General features: G+C 42.9%; 1 protein-coding gene across 1 annotated transcript in view; it reads right to left on the bottom strand.

Moving 5' to 3' along the window:
- The window catches only part of LOC124613692 (proton-coupled amino acid transporter-like protein CG1139), a 123,708-nt gene extending 110,923 nt beyond the window's left edge, over positions 1-12,785 (bottom strand). The window contains exon 1 of the mRNA XM_047142410.1: positions 12,722-12,785. The gene's annotated coding sequence lies outside the window, so the exon portion shown is untranslated. The remainder of the gene's footprint in view (positions 1-12,721) is intronic.
- Positions 12,786-15,759: the final 2,974 nt, after the last annotated feature.

Raw genomic sequence — 15,759 nt, 5'->3', positions numbered from 1 at the left:
TAACCTTTTGACACAACCAAATACGTTACGACTGAACTGGAACATCTGCTACCAAGAGTGCCCCGCCCCTCCTAGCTAAAACATTCACTAAATGGACAGTACTTACGAATTTGAATTTCCAGATTTCAACAACTGAATGAACAACGAAGTAGTCAGAAGTCAAATGTATAAACCTCTAGTTTGTATTCTGCTTGACTTATGTCACCTGCACTTGGAATTATATCTTCATGTCTTGTGTGTCAAAATCGTTAAAGTGGATAAGTATACGGTGACATACAAAAGGGCTTCGTCTGATAATCGTGATAGTGATGGTGTTATGCAATTGACAGCGTGTAGCAGTAAAAGTGATCTATCTTCGGTAGCTTGTGACAATGAAATCCCTGTTGCTATTTTTGGCAATTCCACGAAAATGATACCAGTGCTGAAAGAGGCAGCCGCACGGGCAGGACTTTCCAAAACGTTGGTTAAAAACATGCATATGGATTCAGTTTGACGAAAATGATGACAGAGTTTATTGTTTTTTGTAGGTCTGTGTGTGTGAACAAAAGATTACCTCCAAAAACTGTTACTGCGAAGAAGGATTCCTATAATGCCTTCGTTAAATACGGCTTCAAGAACTGGCCCGCTGCTCTAAAACGATTCAAATCTCAGTGAAATAGTAATTTGCACATGTGTTCAGTTCGTACAAATAATTCTACGGAAAAAAGGAGTAGATATTCTATCATCAGTTAGTCATTCTAAATCAAAAGAAATGCAGGCCTCTACTGTTCGTTTAAGTTAAATTTTTACTGAAATATTGTTCTTGCTTTGCCAGGGATTGGCCTTACGTGGTCATGTTGATGTACCTTCTACTTTTGTCAATCTTCTGAAATTTCGTCCCGAGGATGTACCCGGACTGAAACTTTGGCTTAATCAGACTAGTTACAGATGGATGTCTCATGACATAATTAATGAAATTGTAACATTGATAAGCATGTCTCTTCAGAGAATTTTGATTCAATAAATAAAAGAATATGATTTATATGCATTAATGTTGGACGAGACATTCGATATATCAATTAGAGAGCAGACGTCTGTTTTCATACTGCTGACCAAAATTTTGCTGTTCATGTATTGTTTTATAGTCTTTATGAACTCCCATTAACTGATTCAGATACACTGTTTAAGTCTGTGAATGATATTTTATTGAGATATTCTATTTCTGTGAGCAGTTGTCAATTTTCGTGGACAATGCTATGACGGCGCAATAAAATATTAGCGTTGTCTGCAAGGATTACAGTCTGGGAGAAAAGAAATTGAATCCAGAGCTGTTTACATTCACTGCTTGGCTCATTTAATAGCATTCCAGTATTAACAGATATTCTGTTAATTCTCAAAGATTTGATTTATTTATTCGTGGCTCTTCCAAGAGGCTAGGAAAATTCGGAAATCTTAAGCAGTTGCTTCCAGAGTCACACGACACTGAAGCAGGTCAAGGTTTAAGACCGTTCTATCCAACGCGATGGTGCATGTGTGTTGTGTCTCTGTTGTGCACAGGTAATAATTATGAAGTTCTTTTGAAGTTTCTTAATGATACGCAAGATGAACGAAATGATGCTGGTGCAAAATATAAAGGATTCTAAATTGTCTGGAAAGATTTGAAACTCTGTTTCATATTAAGATGCTAATTATTGTATTCCAAAGAATAAAAAAACCTTAATGCTGTACTTCAAAAAATTTAATTGAATTTCCGCCTTGCTTGTAAAAAAAATTCGATAGATGCTGTTTTGTCTTCAGTAGGAGGAGCCAGAAATAGAAGTATATTTTTATCACTTTGGGTTCAAATTCAAATGGCTCTGAGCACTATGGGACTTAGCTCCTGAGGTCATCAGTCCCCTAGAACTTAGAACTACTTAAACCTAACTAACCTAGGGACAACACACACATCCATGCCCGAGGCAGGATTCGAACCTGCGACCGCAGCGGTCGCGCGGTTCCAGACTGTAGCATCTAGAACCGCTCGGCCACCCCGGCCGGCTATCACTTTGGGAACATGCTAAATGAAAGTGTGATACATTGAATTTAAGTCTCCCCGCTGCCGCTTCACGCCCTAGAAAATTACCATTAAAGCTAGGAGGTGATGACAAGCATAATTCATCAGATATTCAAGAAAAGTTGCAAATTTTATTTTTTGAGGTAGTGGATCAAACAGCAAGCAGTTTTAAAAGCAGATTTCCGCCCTAAACAATGTCACACCTTGTCATAACAGAAAAGCTTTTATTAGGCAAAGAAAATAGTAGTTACGTTACTACTTTTTACGGTGACGATTTCGACTGTGTAAGACACTCTTCAGAGAGATTTTTCGTTGGATGTGGTAAAACAGCATAGTGTTACACTAGATAGCTTTGAAAGTGTAGTGCAATACTTAGGTAGGACATAGAATGACTAATGTGTAGTTCTGAAGAACATGATACCAGAGTACGTAAAATTATTGCGGCCGGCCGGGGTGGCCGAGCGGTTCTGGGCGCTTCAGTCTGGAACCGTGCTACCTTAGCTTAGCTATGTTTAAGTAGTTCTTAGTTCTGGGGGACTGATGACCTCAGAAGTTAAGCCCCATAGTGCTCAGAGCCATTTGAACCAAAATTATTGCGACTTCTTTTAATGATACCTGTATCCACGAGTACTGCAGGACGTTCGTTTTCTGCATTTCGAAGACTGAAAACTTACACTAGTGCCAACATGAAGTAAGACCGATTAAATCATGTAGCATTGTTGGAAATGCATTCCGATCTTGCAAGGGAACTGAACCTGGAACCTCTAATCAACGAATTTATCAACAAAACAACTGTTAGAAGGAGCACGTTCCAGACTCTCCCTGTTTAGGTGAGCGCACATGTATTTTAAGTTACTAGTATCATTTGCATTTTCTGTAAATGTATAGAGGGTAATTATGAATTTTACAGTGTAACATGATGAGTATACCCCAAGATATTCAAAATTCGGCGCCTGTGGCTTCCCATGGTTATTTCCGCTGCGGTTATCTCCTTGCTACCTGCGACGGTCGTTCGCTGCAGCACGAGAATACACGATCCGTTCACCTTGAGGTTTTCTTCTTTCTTGTTGAAGCTGTTCTCATGTTTGTCAATCTGCAGCTGCGAGCTCGGCTCCAGTCCACCACCAGCAATAGAGAGTGAAGCTTTGACAATGCCACCCTCTCGTGCTCGCGAAACGTCAGAAAAATCATCAAACAAACGTCTGCCGAAGAACCTTAGACTGAAGTCAACTGGCAGTTTATGAGCAAGTGGCCACGAAAGCTTCAACAGTTCTGTAAACCGTGACATGTTGTAAAACGTGCCAAACGTTTCGACCACTATTGCAAATGACTTTCATCACGATGTGTAATACGAGTTTCACAAGAACGCAAGCTCTAGAAGTCGGAAGAATTTTATGACATTGTGAAATGTGTAATATATATACCGATGAAGATCACTTCCAATAGGGGCCGAAACGTTGGCACATTTTATAACACGACACTGCCTGCAACCCATAAGAATTTCACCTAGTGGATTGGAAAAACTTTACTGCTTACAGTCACAATTTACTTTATTTCCACTTACCGTCTGAGGTATAAACCTCCGGCATGAGGTGGATTTATGTGAATTAATACGACATGTACATCGTCATCATTTTCTGGAGCCTCTGTCCCACTGCAACGCGGTGTCGGCCTTGTTACAATGGAATTTGGTGACGTTAGTGTTGGAGGGTGGCCGGATGCCCTTCCTGTCGCCACCCCGTACCCCCCGTGATGGAATCAGTGTACCCCAACTGTCTGCTTCTAGTGTAAGCCATCAAATAGTGCGAAGTTCTTCAAATGTCAGCGAGCAGTATAACTGAGGCGGGACGTGTAGACCAGCCCGGTATTCACCTAGTGGAATGTGGAGAACCGCCTGAAAACCACATCCAAGCTGGCCGGCATACCGGCCCTCGTCGGTAATCCGCCGTGTGGATTCGATCCGGGTCGACGCGCCTCCCGAGTCCAGGAGGCATCGAATTAGCGCTCTCGGTTAACCTGGCGAGTTAATACAACATGTACATGATGTACTAAATTCACAAATCCATCTGTAACGGAGATTTAAACCTCTGAAATACGTAGTGGAAAGAAAGCAAAGTGTGGCAGGTAGCAGTAAAATTGCTGTTCCATCGGGGCTATTAGTGCCAGTCACGCTAACGCCTGGCCTAAAATATTCGAATCTATTTTATGGAAATTGACTCCAGTCGCTAAAGCCTACGAACCTACATTTTTAAAAACAATCTGCTTTTCATAGACTTCCACAAGGCATTTGATCAAATCGATCACAAATACCTGATAGAGACAATGCGCCGAATGAGCTTCCTGCCAAAAACCATCGACATCATCAAGAACAATGCAATGGGTGTTACTGCACAAATCTCCGTTAATTGTCAACTGACAAAACAAATTGAAATAAAAAGGAGCGTTACTCAAGGAAGCCCCTTATCAATGCTTCTGTTCGTTACATCACTGGAACTTTTCTTGAGACAGCTACAACATAGACTAACAGGCATTACCGTTAAAGGAACAAAGACCGTGGTAGGTGCCTACGCAGCCGATGTACGCGTAATCATCAGAGACGAAGCAGATGTGATACAGCTGGAGATGGCATTTGCAAAATATTGTTTCGCATCATCAGGTGCGAGCGTCAGTGAAAACAAAAGTAAATTTCTGAATGTAAAATGACTTGCTAATTTTCGCAATTAATGGGCCAGTCATGTTAGTAAACACAAGGGTCTTGGAATAGCATTGACAACTTCCCTTTCAAAAATGATAGCAGTAAATTGGCGAGAAGTGGCGAGGAAAATTAAGGGGGATTTGGCTGAAAATTGTCAACGTAGCATTGGTCAGTTCCAGAGAATGCAGTTTATCAACACGTATATTTTATCCAAGGCCTACTAAACAGCACCGGTTCGCCCCGTCCCATCATTGGTGGCGAAGACGATCATGTCAACCTTAGCAAAGGGGAATTGTGTGGAGTGCCTGTGAAGACAGCAGTATTTCATGCAAGCATTGGAGGGATGGTGCTAACCGACATCGAGTCTAAAGCGATGGCGTCGTATGTCAAACGATTTTTGAGCATGATATTTAACAATTAAGAATACGTTACAGCAAAACTATACGAGCTTGTCAGGCCGGAAAGTGTAGACCCAATAATCACCATGCAAAAAATAAGTTGTAAACTAAAACACATTTGGGAAGACCTCCGATGTCACGTGATGTGACGTAAGTGCCACGGCCTGTCTTCCTCGTAGGCCTCAGTCCACCGTCTCTGTGGCGCGTGAAGCCGCCCGCGTTAACTGCCACAGCTTATTGCGCTCATCATGTAATCAAATCAGCGGTACGAAGTTCGCAAGGCACTCTTATACGCTTTACTGAATACTGAGAAGAAGAAACATCTGCGCCGATTGGATATGCAAACGTTCTTTGACTAGCAAATGATGCTCTCATATATCAAAAGTGACCAATGAGTCAACGATTTTGGGATTTGTACGTGAGATACAGACACAGTGTAATGGGTATGGCATTGAATATAAAGCTTGTGATACAACAGATGGTACAGGGTTCATAGGAGGGGACGCCAATCTTAACATCATTTATGAAACAATCTTTTTTTTTATTTATTGCCCTGACAGCAATTTTTTCCTTATACGATTAAAGCACGAAAACTAGTTCGATTTCATTGTAAAACCATCTTCAGATGGTCCAAATAGAAAAGAACGGTGAATATACAGTAAAAACTAATACCATTAGTTCTAATAATCCAGTTGCTTGCATTCGTACTGTGGGCCTGCTGAATCTTTGTTCAATTGTTACCGGATGTAGCAGTTTCTGAACAGCGCTGCTGACACTAATTCTGTATTGCTGATATATGTTTTTACTTTGTCAGTAGCGTCTTATACCTTACTGAAACTGACTTCCTGTAGTCTTTAGCGGCGCGTAGTCTTTGTTATTTGTAGTCTTCGTTAATTGCGTGCAATAAGTTAAGCGTTTGTGCCTTATGCGGTCAGAGTCCTATCAAAGCACAGTGGGAGAACCCTGAGACGGATTATGAAAAATGGGGATGCATCTGCCGTAAGCCGAAGCTCTGACGCACTCTATTATATGTGCTCCTGTAGCGCAATTTCGCAGCGGACAGTCGATTGGGTTGGAGCCCTTGGTCTGTCAAATAACACTGAAGCATCAGCTATGATCAACATAAGATATACGTCGCTAAAAAGTAAAATAATCCAGTCTCACACATACAACAACAATAACATACAGCATATTTGATACCCGAAGCAACTCTCGCAGTTGAAGAGATAACAGTGGTGCTGAACGGCAATAGGGACGACAAAGTTGCTAGAATTCATTTTCGTATGGGTTGTGGTCTCGGGTTCTATCGCTAGGTGCCTCTGATATACATGTTACTTAAAGCATGTTACCAGCTACATTGCAGCATTTGTTTCCGTAATCTTTATTATACATGTTCGGGGGTTATGTAGTTGCGGACGTGACTGAACCGCGTGTTAACGTCGAGTAGCATTTGTTTCTGTACCCTCTGTTAACAGACGATCAGCAGCTCTTCAGTTGCGGACATGACTAAAAGGCGTGTTAACGTTGAGTTATGTCTTGAGGAATAATATTCTGAGGTAACTCATCGCTTAGAAAGAAAGGATTTACTATACGAAGCGAGCTGTAAGAATAATACGTGGTGTTCACCCGCAGTCCCTGTTGTAGGTACCTCGTCAATGAGTTAGGCGTTTTAACTGCACCTCTACAATAAACGGGTTGTTTGTTAAAGGTACAAACGAGACAGAAGCAAATTATCCTAGTAATCGTAAGAAACAGCGGTGCGCAAACCAATGGCATCCCCGAAAGCACTCATTATGACTGAATACAAAACACCTTACAACCGATCCATGTTGCTGAGTGTCACTTGAGAACAAACACAGTACAGCAAGTGTTTCATATGGTCATTGTTCATGTGAAGGCAGGCTTCAGCACGCCTCACACACACAAAAATCCCAGGCATGTTCCGAATGTGTTGACAACCCTCGATAAGGCGTTCCTGGAGTCGACACTACAATCCGAGGTGGAAATCACGAAAGCGTCCAAATAACCCTACAAAACAACAAAAAATAATGAAACTGCTTGAACTCGGAATATCTGGGAGACCATGGTGTACTAACGAGCCACGACTGATGCATTCGACAAAACGCAATTTCCAAGAACTTAGGTATCTGGAATCAAATGATAGCGGTTTATCACTTCGTAATTTACTCTTTACTTGCGCTGTTTCGAAACACACGTTGCCTTTCACGTAAACAGTATTGTAACATTGACTGTGCACATGTCGCATCGGTGATATCTCTGGTTTCCACACCTATGCTTATCATGATTATTTGCTTGTTTCATTGTTCTTTACTCGTCCTTTTCCTTTCTACCTATAGCAGTCAAACACCCAGTATATATTCGCAAATGAAATTCATCATAAATAATCCACCATAATTTATGAGGAGTGATGATGGCCGTACGTACGACACTAGAAGAAAATGCATTCTTTATTGCCCATTATTAAAGCTGTCATTGGCTCAGAAACGGGTTCAACATGCTTCAATAATGAGTTTTGACCATTTCCTCAATTACATAAAATGTCTGACAGGTAGCAAAACAAGTTTTAAATCTGGTTCAAAATCACTTCTTTTGCATAACTCCTTCTATTCCACAAAAGAATTTTTGCTTAAAAAATAGTAGCCCCCGTAAGAAACACATGGTTTTCAAATGAGTTATACGGGTAAGACTGAAAAATAGCGCCGCACAGATGTTAAATTTAATCATGTTTATGTTTTCCGTAAACTTACTTATTCCAAACCTTTTCGACAAAAAAATCGTTCACATTATCTATGAAACATGAAGCTATCTAACAATGTCACGTTAGGGAAATTTTTTCCGCAGTCGTCGCTCTGTTTCGAAAATATGTTACATCTGAGCCAATGAAAGATTGTTTGAACACCACAACAGAAGAGAGACAAGCAGTTAAGATACAGTGTGAAAACAATACTGATTTGTTTCTTCGACATGAATAGGCTACCCACGATGAATTTGTTCTCCAAAGTATCAGAACTAACCATCATTAGTACAGTTAAGTGCTACAATGATTTCGTGAGGTACTATAGGAAAATCGAACTACATTTGTGGCGATCAATGGGTTGGCTGTTCCAAAATGAAAACACTCCCGCTCTCACGGCGTAAGCAGTTAGAGAATTTTTGCCAGAATTAAAATGACAACCGCTAAGCACAGCCCCTACTCACCGGATCTGTCCGCTGTATCTATTTTCCCGATTCTTAGGTAGAAAACGAACTTGAAGAGTAGTGTTTCCAGGACGTAGATAAGCTGTAACAAAAAACGCCGGAGGCACTCCCCAACACTATTGTGAACAACTGCAGAATCTAATTCCGTCAATAAATTCCGAGACTTATTTTATGCCAGACGCGTAAGTGCCGTCAGCTCGTTTAACTAGGATGGCAGCTTGACCTAACAACTGTAAATAAAATATGTGTATTCGAGCAGTCAGTTGTGTCTAGGCAGTGGTAAACAGTGGACGTAGTCTGTTAACGTTGTTGCATCACAAATCGCAACGGAGTGATAACGTTCAAGGCACTCTCCAGAATGTTTTGAAGAAAATCACAGTTTGGGTGTAGTTTTTTTTCTTTTGCACACCTTGACTCCCGAACAAAAACAACGATTTGTAGACGCCTACCGCAACTTGACTGAAATGCAAAAAGGCATCCTGGAAAATATCACACAGATGACGAGACTTTTTGTTATCAAAACGAACCTATCAAAAACGATAAAGTGTAGAAATTCACATTCAGGCTCAACGCTTTGACTACATAATCGCCATTCAAGCCAGTATGACGCGCCTATTGGACAACATCCCAAAGAAGGATTTTTCTGACTGTTTCTCGTGGTTGTATGAACGTTCTGTGCAGTGTACTCGATTGGAGGAAGACTAAAAAAAAAAAAAAAAACCTTTCTCACACTCACGAGATTGCATGGGTTCAGTCTACTCTGGTTGCTATTACTTCTATTGAATATATAACAGCATTATGTTTTATGTGGACAATTTTTGGCATCTCACCGCTATGCTGGGCAAAATCTTATACAAAGTGTGAGCTCGCTTCCGATTTGCGTTCACTCTCAGTATCATCTACCAGAATAAGGTGAGATGAAGATCACTTTTTTATTTTCTTTCTGTCGTTGGTGAAAGTGAAAATGATGTGAAAGCAGAAATATAATTCCTGAAACGAAGGATGCACGAAAAACAATAAAGCGAACACTACATCATGACTGCGAAACTAAGCAGACTCTATAATGTAACAGCTGGGGCACGTGTGAGATGTTGCAAACTTTGCGGTGAATGCTCTTGTGCCATTAGGCGATAAACTTTAGTAAATGCTATGTCCGATTGAAACTAAGCGGTTGGAAAAAAATTGTTATTTCTTGATCGCAGTTCGTGTCAAATTCTTCTGAACAAAAGGAGGCAAGAAATGCTTTTGGGGATGTCCACAGTTAATGCATCGTCCGTGATTAAAACGCTCTTGCGTTAGAAAACATATCAACCGACAATGGTGTCCATATTGTTGCATTGTGCGGTTTTAGTTCGCGTACGTTACGTGGTCTCCTACCAAAAATGTACATTTCTAAGATTAACCACCTAAATTGTGTGCTACTCCTTGCGAACTATTGTCGACAATATGAACTTCTACGGAACGAAGCAGAGCATTCAAGCCTAAAATAAGACAGAGAAAAAAACGGTTCAAACGGCTCTGAGCACTATGGGACTCAACTGCTGAGGTCATTAGTCCCCTAGAACTTAGAACTAGTTAAACCTAACTAACCTAAGGACATCACAAACATCCATGCCCGAGGCAGGATTCGAACCGGCGACCGTAGCGGTCTTGCGGTTCCAGACTGCAGCGCCTTTAACCGCACGGCCACTTCGGCCGGCTAAGACAGAGAGACAATCGTGTGGAAAGAAGTAGAATGCCCTGCAAATTCCATTTTTAGCATACTGTATTTGCAACAGGATGCAGAGTATTCAGGCCTAAAATAAGACACAGAGAAACAATCGTGTGGAAACAAGTAGAATGCCCTGCAAATTCCATTTTTAGTATACTGTATTTGCAACAGATACGAAAAATATAGGCAAGAAAACGCAATTCAAGAAAGAAGTCGAAACGTTTCTTACAGTAAAGTTTTGTTCACTGCAACAGTTATTGACGGTATTGACGGTATATTTTTCATTGGTCGTATAATAGGACAAAATCTTTAAACCAGCACTTGACTAAAATAGAACGAACAAAAATATACTCTATCGTTGGACTTCTGTAACTCATCACTTTCGGAATAAAAATTAAATTTCATGATGATATAATTCAAGGACGTGTTGAAAAATGATGCCTCTGAATTTTTTATGTGAAAACTTTAAAAGCTTTTGAAATAAAACAAAAGTTATTAACATTCTACATCTTTATTCTTCATGTCTACATATTTATTTCTGAACGTAGTCACCTTTGCGAGGAACACATTTCTGCCAACGAGGGACCTTTTTGTTGATAGCGTCACTGTAGAATGTTTGACTTGTTGACGGAGGCACAACCACATCTCTGCTTCATCACTGTCAAAGTGAAGTCATCGAAGGCGTTCTTTAATATTTGGAAAGAGATGAAAATCGGATGGAGCCAAGTCTGTATGGAGGAAGATCGATGACAATGAACACAAGGCGTCGCATTGTTGCAGATGTCGCAGCGCTCGTTTGTGGTTCGTCATTGTCAAGCTGAACGAGAAGGTGCTCCACGTGTGGACGAACGCTTCTAATTTGAAACTCTATTAATTCAATACTTGATTACGGCACGGTGTTTCTCACGCGCCGACATAGTTACTTTACACACCGCCCCGTTACTCGCCACAATTCTGAGCCCTCTAGCGGCAGAGGGCTGTAAATATGTAGATATGAAAAATAAAGATATAGAGTGTTAATAATGTTTGTTTCAATTAGAAAATCTTAACAGTTTTCAGCAATAACCTTGCTGCGATTCCCGTCAAGTCACCGAAGTTAAGCGCTTGGCTAACACTTGGATGGGTGACCGTACTGGTCTGTCGAGTGCTGTTGGCAAGCGGGGAGCATTCAGCCCTTTGTTAGGCCAGTTGAAGAGCTACTTCACTGAGAAACAGCGACACCGGTCATGAAGTCTGACAAAGGTCGGTATAGCGGCCGTCCTGGCCACATGCTCCTCCGTATCCGCATCCAGTGACACCGAAGGGGTTAGAACGACACGGCGGCCTGTCGGTGCTTTGGGACTTCAAGGCCTGTTCGGGCGGTGTTAGTTTGTTTTAACAGTTTTCACATAATAAATTCGGAGGCATTACTTTTCAGCGCGTCTTCGTACTTTCTAAATAGTAGATACTGAACTAAACAAAATTATTTACGATATAATCTGAAAATTTTGATGCTGAGAACTAAGACCATGGGCATTCGGGAGGACGACGGTTCAATCCCGCGTCCGGCCATCCTGATTTAGGTTTTCCGTGATTTCTCTAAATCACTCCAGGCAAATGCCGGGATGGTTCCTCTGAAAGGGCACGGCCGACTTCCTTCCCAATCCTTCCCTAATCCGATGAGACCGATGACCACGCTGTCTGGTCTCCTTCCCCAAACCAACCAACCAACCAACTAAGACCATGGGCTCAAATTGTCGATAGGATCACTTTGATAGAAGACGCCATATTTCTTGTTTAATGTACGCTTATGGCATACACAAAATAATGGCAATAATTCAGTATTATTTGTGAAACAAATTGCTGATATCCAAAAAATAAAATTTAGGAACATACGAGTGCGAGACTAAGTACTGTTGCTCTATCATTATGTAAATGTAAAATATATGTAGTAAACAAGGAGCATTAATGCATACCTGGAGTATGAGGTATAAAGGAGGTCTAAAAGAGTAGTTAGGTATTTAGAAACCAGAAATAAACTGAAGATGTGTAGTGGAAGCGCCATTAGACGAAAAGCAGAGAAAATGGAACGAACATTTGTAATGAATGAGTCCTGAAAGATTACCAGAAAAAAATAAGAGGAAAAAGCAAATCCTGGAAGACCGCGTAAAACGTGGGACTGTGCGGCTGGTCCCGGCGGAAGTTCGAGTCCTCCCTCGGGCATGGGTGTGTGTGTTTGTCCTTAGGATAATTTAGGTTAAGTAGTGTGTAAGCTTAGGGACTGATGACCTTAGCAGTTAAGTCCCATCAGATTTCACACACATTTGAACGTTTTTCAAAACGTGGGAACCGTAGAAGCAGTAAATAGCTAAAACGAGAAATAAAGAATTTATTCTATGGATTTCGCGAGTATATGTACCGAGCGAGGTGGCGCAATGGTTAGCATACTGGACTCGCATTCGGGAGGACAACGGTTCAATCCCGCGTCCGGCCATCCTGATTAGGTTTTCCGTGATTTCCCTAAATCGCTCCAACAAATGCCGGGATGGTTCGTTTGAAAGGGCACGGCCGACTTCCTTTCCCGTCGTTCCCCAATCCGATCGGACCAATGACCTCACTGTCTGGTCTCCTCACCCAAAAAACAACAACACAGCTCATTCCACTAGTTCTGTCGAAAAATGACTCACCAGCTACGACGCCTGTGGACCCTCAGCTTTTCGCCCGCTTCATGGAACGTGAGCTATCGTAAAGCTGTTCGAGACTGAGATTAGCGAGAGCGCTGCTTCATCTGATGCCCCCACCTCGGGCCCCAACCATTGACTCCCACTCCTTCCACCACACCTGTGATATAAACGGGAATGTGCCACTAGGCCGCACGCGGAATATATGTGTTGCGTTGGCCTTGCGGAAAGACCTGCCGGATTCCTTGCGATTCGCTGAAATCGGGAAGACTCGTCGCGATTGGCTGAAAGACCGGTGACCCAAGACATTCTGAGAGCTGGAGAACAACTTGATGCTTTTCCGGTCTATTACACGCTCCTACTTACTGTTGTTTGATCTTGAAAGAGGCAAGATAACAGAATTCGTATCCGATGGAGTTTGATTATTACGGAGTTGCACCACATTTAGACCGCGGTGGCGTGCAGCTGTAACTAGCCTCGGAATGAATGCATATGGCACGTAAATCGTTTACACATGAGTTTTATACCATTCGGCACACAGTCCCGTAATCAGTTCGGTCGTCGATTACATGTGCTGATGCCCAAACTACACTGTTACTCTACAATCGCCAGCAGAGTTGTTGGGTGGCCTTTGAGCACATTCAGGTCACTGGCCCGATCGTTAAAGCACGCCTGAACATAGCTTGCAGAATGACTGTAAGCCTGCGGAATGTACCTGATCGATGTAACAGACTTAACATGGCATGCTGTAGTCGCTTTAGTTTCCTTTTGGTATATACACTCCTGGAAAAAAGAACACATTGACGCGAGTGTGTCAGACCCACCATACTTGCTCCGGACACTGCAAGAGGGCTGTACAAGCAATGATCACACGCACGGCACAGTGGACACACCAGGAACCGCGGTGTTGGCCGTCGAATGGCGCTAGCTGCGCAGCATTTGTGCACCGCCGCCGTCAGTGTCAGCCAGTTTGCCGTGGCATACGGAGCTCCATCGCAGTCTTTAACACTGGTAGCATGCCGCGACAGCGTGGACGTGAACCGTATGTGCAGTTGACGGACTTTGAGCGAGGGCGTATAGTGGGCACGCGGGAGGCCGGGAGGACGTACCGCCGAATTGCTCAACACGTGGGGCGTGAGGTCTCCACAGTACATCGATGTTGTCGCCAGTGGTCGGCGGAAGGTGCACGTGCCCGTCGACCTGGGACCGGACCGCAGCGACGCACGGATGCACGCCAAGACCGTAGGATCCTACGCAGTACCGTAGGGGACCGCACTGCCACTTCCCAGCAAATTAGGGACACTGTTGCTCCTGGGGTATCGGCGAGGACCATTCGCAACCGTCTCCATGAAGCTGGGCTACGGTCCCGCACACCGTTAGGCCGTCTTCCGCTCACGCCCCAACATCGTGCAGCCCGCCTCCAGTGGTGTCGCGACAGGCGTGAATGGAGGGACGAATGGAGACGTGTCGTCTTCAGCGATGAGAGTCGCTTCTGCCTTGGTGCCAATGATGGTCGTATGCGTGTTTGGTGCCGTGCAGGTGAGCGCCACAATCAGGACTGCATACGACCGAGGCACACAGGGCCAACACCCGGCATCATGGTGTGAGGAGCGATCTCCTACACTGGCCGTACACCACTGGTGATCGTCGAGGGGACACTGAATAGTGCACGGTACATCCAAACCGTCATCGAACCCATCGTTCTACCATTCCTAGACCAGCAAGGGAACTTGCTGTTCCAACAGGACAATGCACGTCCGCATGTATCCCGTGCCACCCAACGTGCTCTAGAAGGTGTAAGTCAACTACCCTGGCCAGCAAGATCTCCGGATCTGTCCCCCATTGAGCATGTTTGGGACTGGATGAAGCGTCGTCTCACGCGGTCTGCACGTCCAGCACGAACGCTGGTCCAACTGAGGCGCCAGGTGGAAATGGAATGGCAAGCCGTTCCACAGGACTACATCCAGCATCTCTACGATCGTCTCCATGGGAGAATAGCAGCCTGCATTGCCGCGAAAGGTGGATATACACTGTACTAGTGCCGACATTGTGCATGCTCTGTTGCCTGTGTCTATGTGCCTGTGGTTCTGTCAGTGTGATCATGTGATGTATCTGACCCCAGGAATGTGTCAATAAAGTTTCCCCTTCCTGGGACAATGAATTCACGGTGTTCTTATTTCAATTTCCAGGAGTGTATGTTGCGGTATGCGTGTCCAGACTGCAGAGTTGTTCTTTGCTCTCATATGTCTGAGTCTTTCTGATCGTATCAATTCAGTTATGTCTATGTTTCCAGGGGTTGGCTTGTCGATCGTTGCCAGTTTCTGACGAAGAAAATACCAAAATCACATGTCCACAAGTAAATATGTGGGTTAATGTGTCAACATTGCTACGTAAAATCCAGGCGTCAGTCTGACTAAGGTGTATTTTGTAGAATTTTTCATTGGTCGGGAATCTGTCACTGACGATAATGTACTATGTGAAGGTTGTCTACATTCCTCTGGATGATATTCTATTTCCGTGGAGAATATTTTTCTTCGATTCTCTTCCAGTGGACTGTTAGTGTCAGGATAGTATAAGTGTCTCTGTTGGTAAATAGTTTCGGTTTGCCCGTCTTGCTTTTTATGTTACTGAACTCATCGTAGTATTGCCCGATGTGTGGATATAAAATTTTAATTTAACAAGGGTAGGACGTCAGACGGGCCGACCTGGTGCAGGAGAGGCACCACAGGACATTTTAATTTCCACTGTCTACACTTTTACAAAAAAATTCGTAAAATTTTGTCAGTATGACCAGGATAGACTCAGGAGTCACACTCACAGCAGTGGGAGTTAAAAAACATAACAAAATACTTTTTTTTACATGTGAAATTTCATCATAATAAGTGAAAAAAATATGAAATTTTACATGTAAAAAAAATGTGTTTTGTTATGTTTTTGAACTCCCTCTGCTATGAGTGTGACTCCTGACTCCTTCCTCGTCATACTGACAAAGTCTTATGATTTTTTGTTGTTGTAAAAGTGTAGACAGTGGAAATTAAAGTGTC

The sequence above is a fragment of the Schistocerca americana genome, chromosome 4 (assembly GCF_021461395.2).
Source record: "Schistocerca americana isolate TAMUIC-IGC-003095 chromosome 4, iqSchAmer2.1, whole genome shotgun sequence".
Classification (NCBI taxonomy): Eukaryota; Metazoa; Arthropoda; class Insecta; order Orthoptera; family Acrididae; genus Schistocerca; species Schistocerca americana.
Note: the sequence above shows the minus strand (reverse complement) of the source record. Positions and strands in the feature narration are given on the sequence as shown.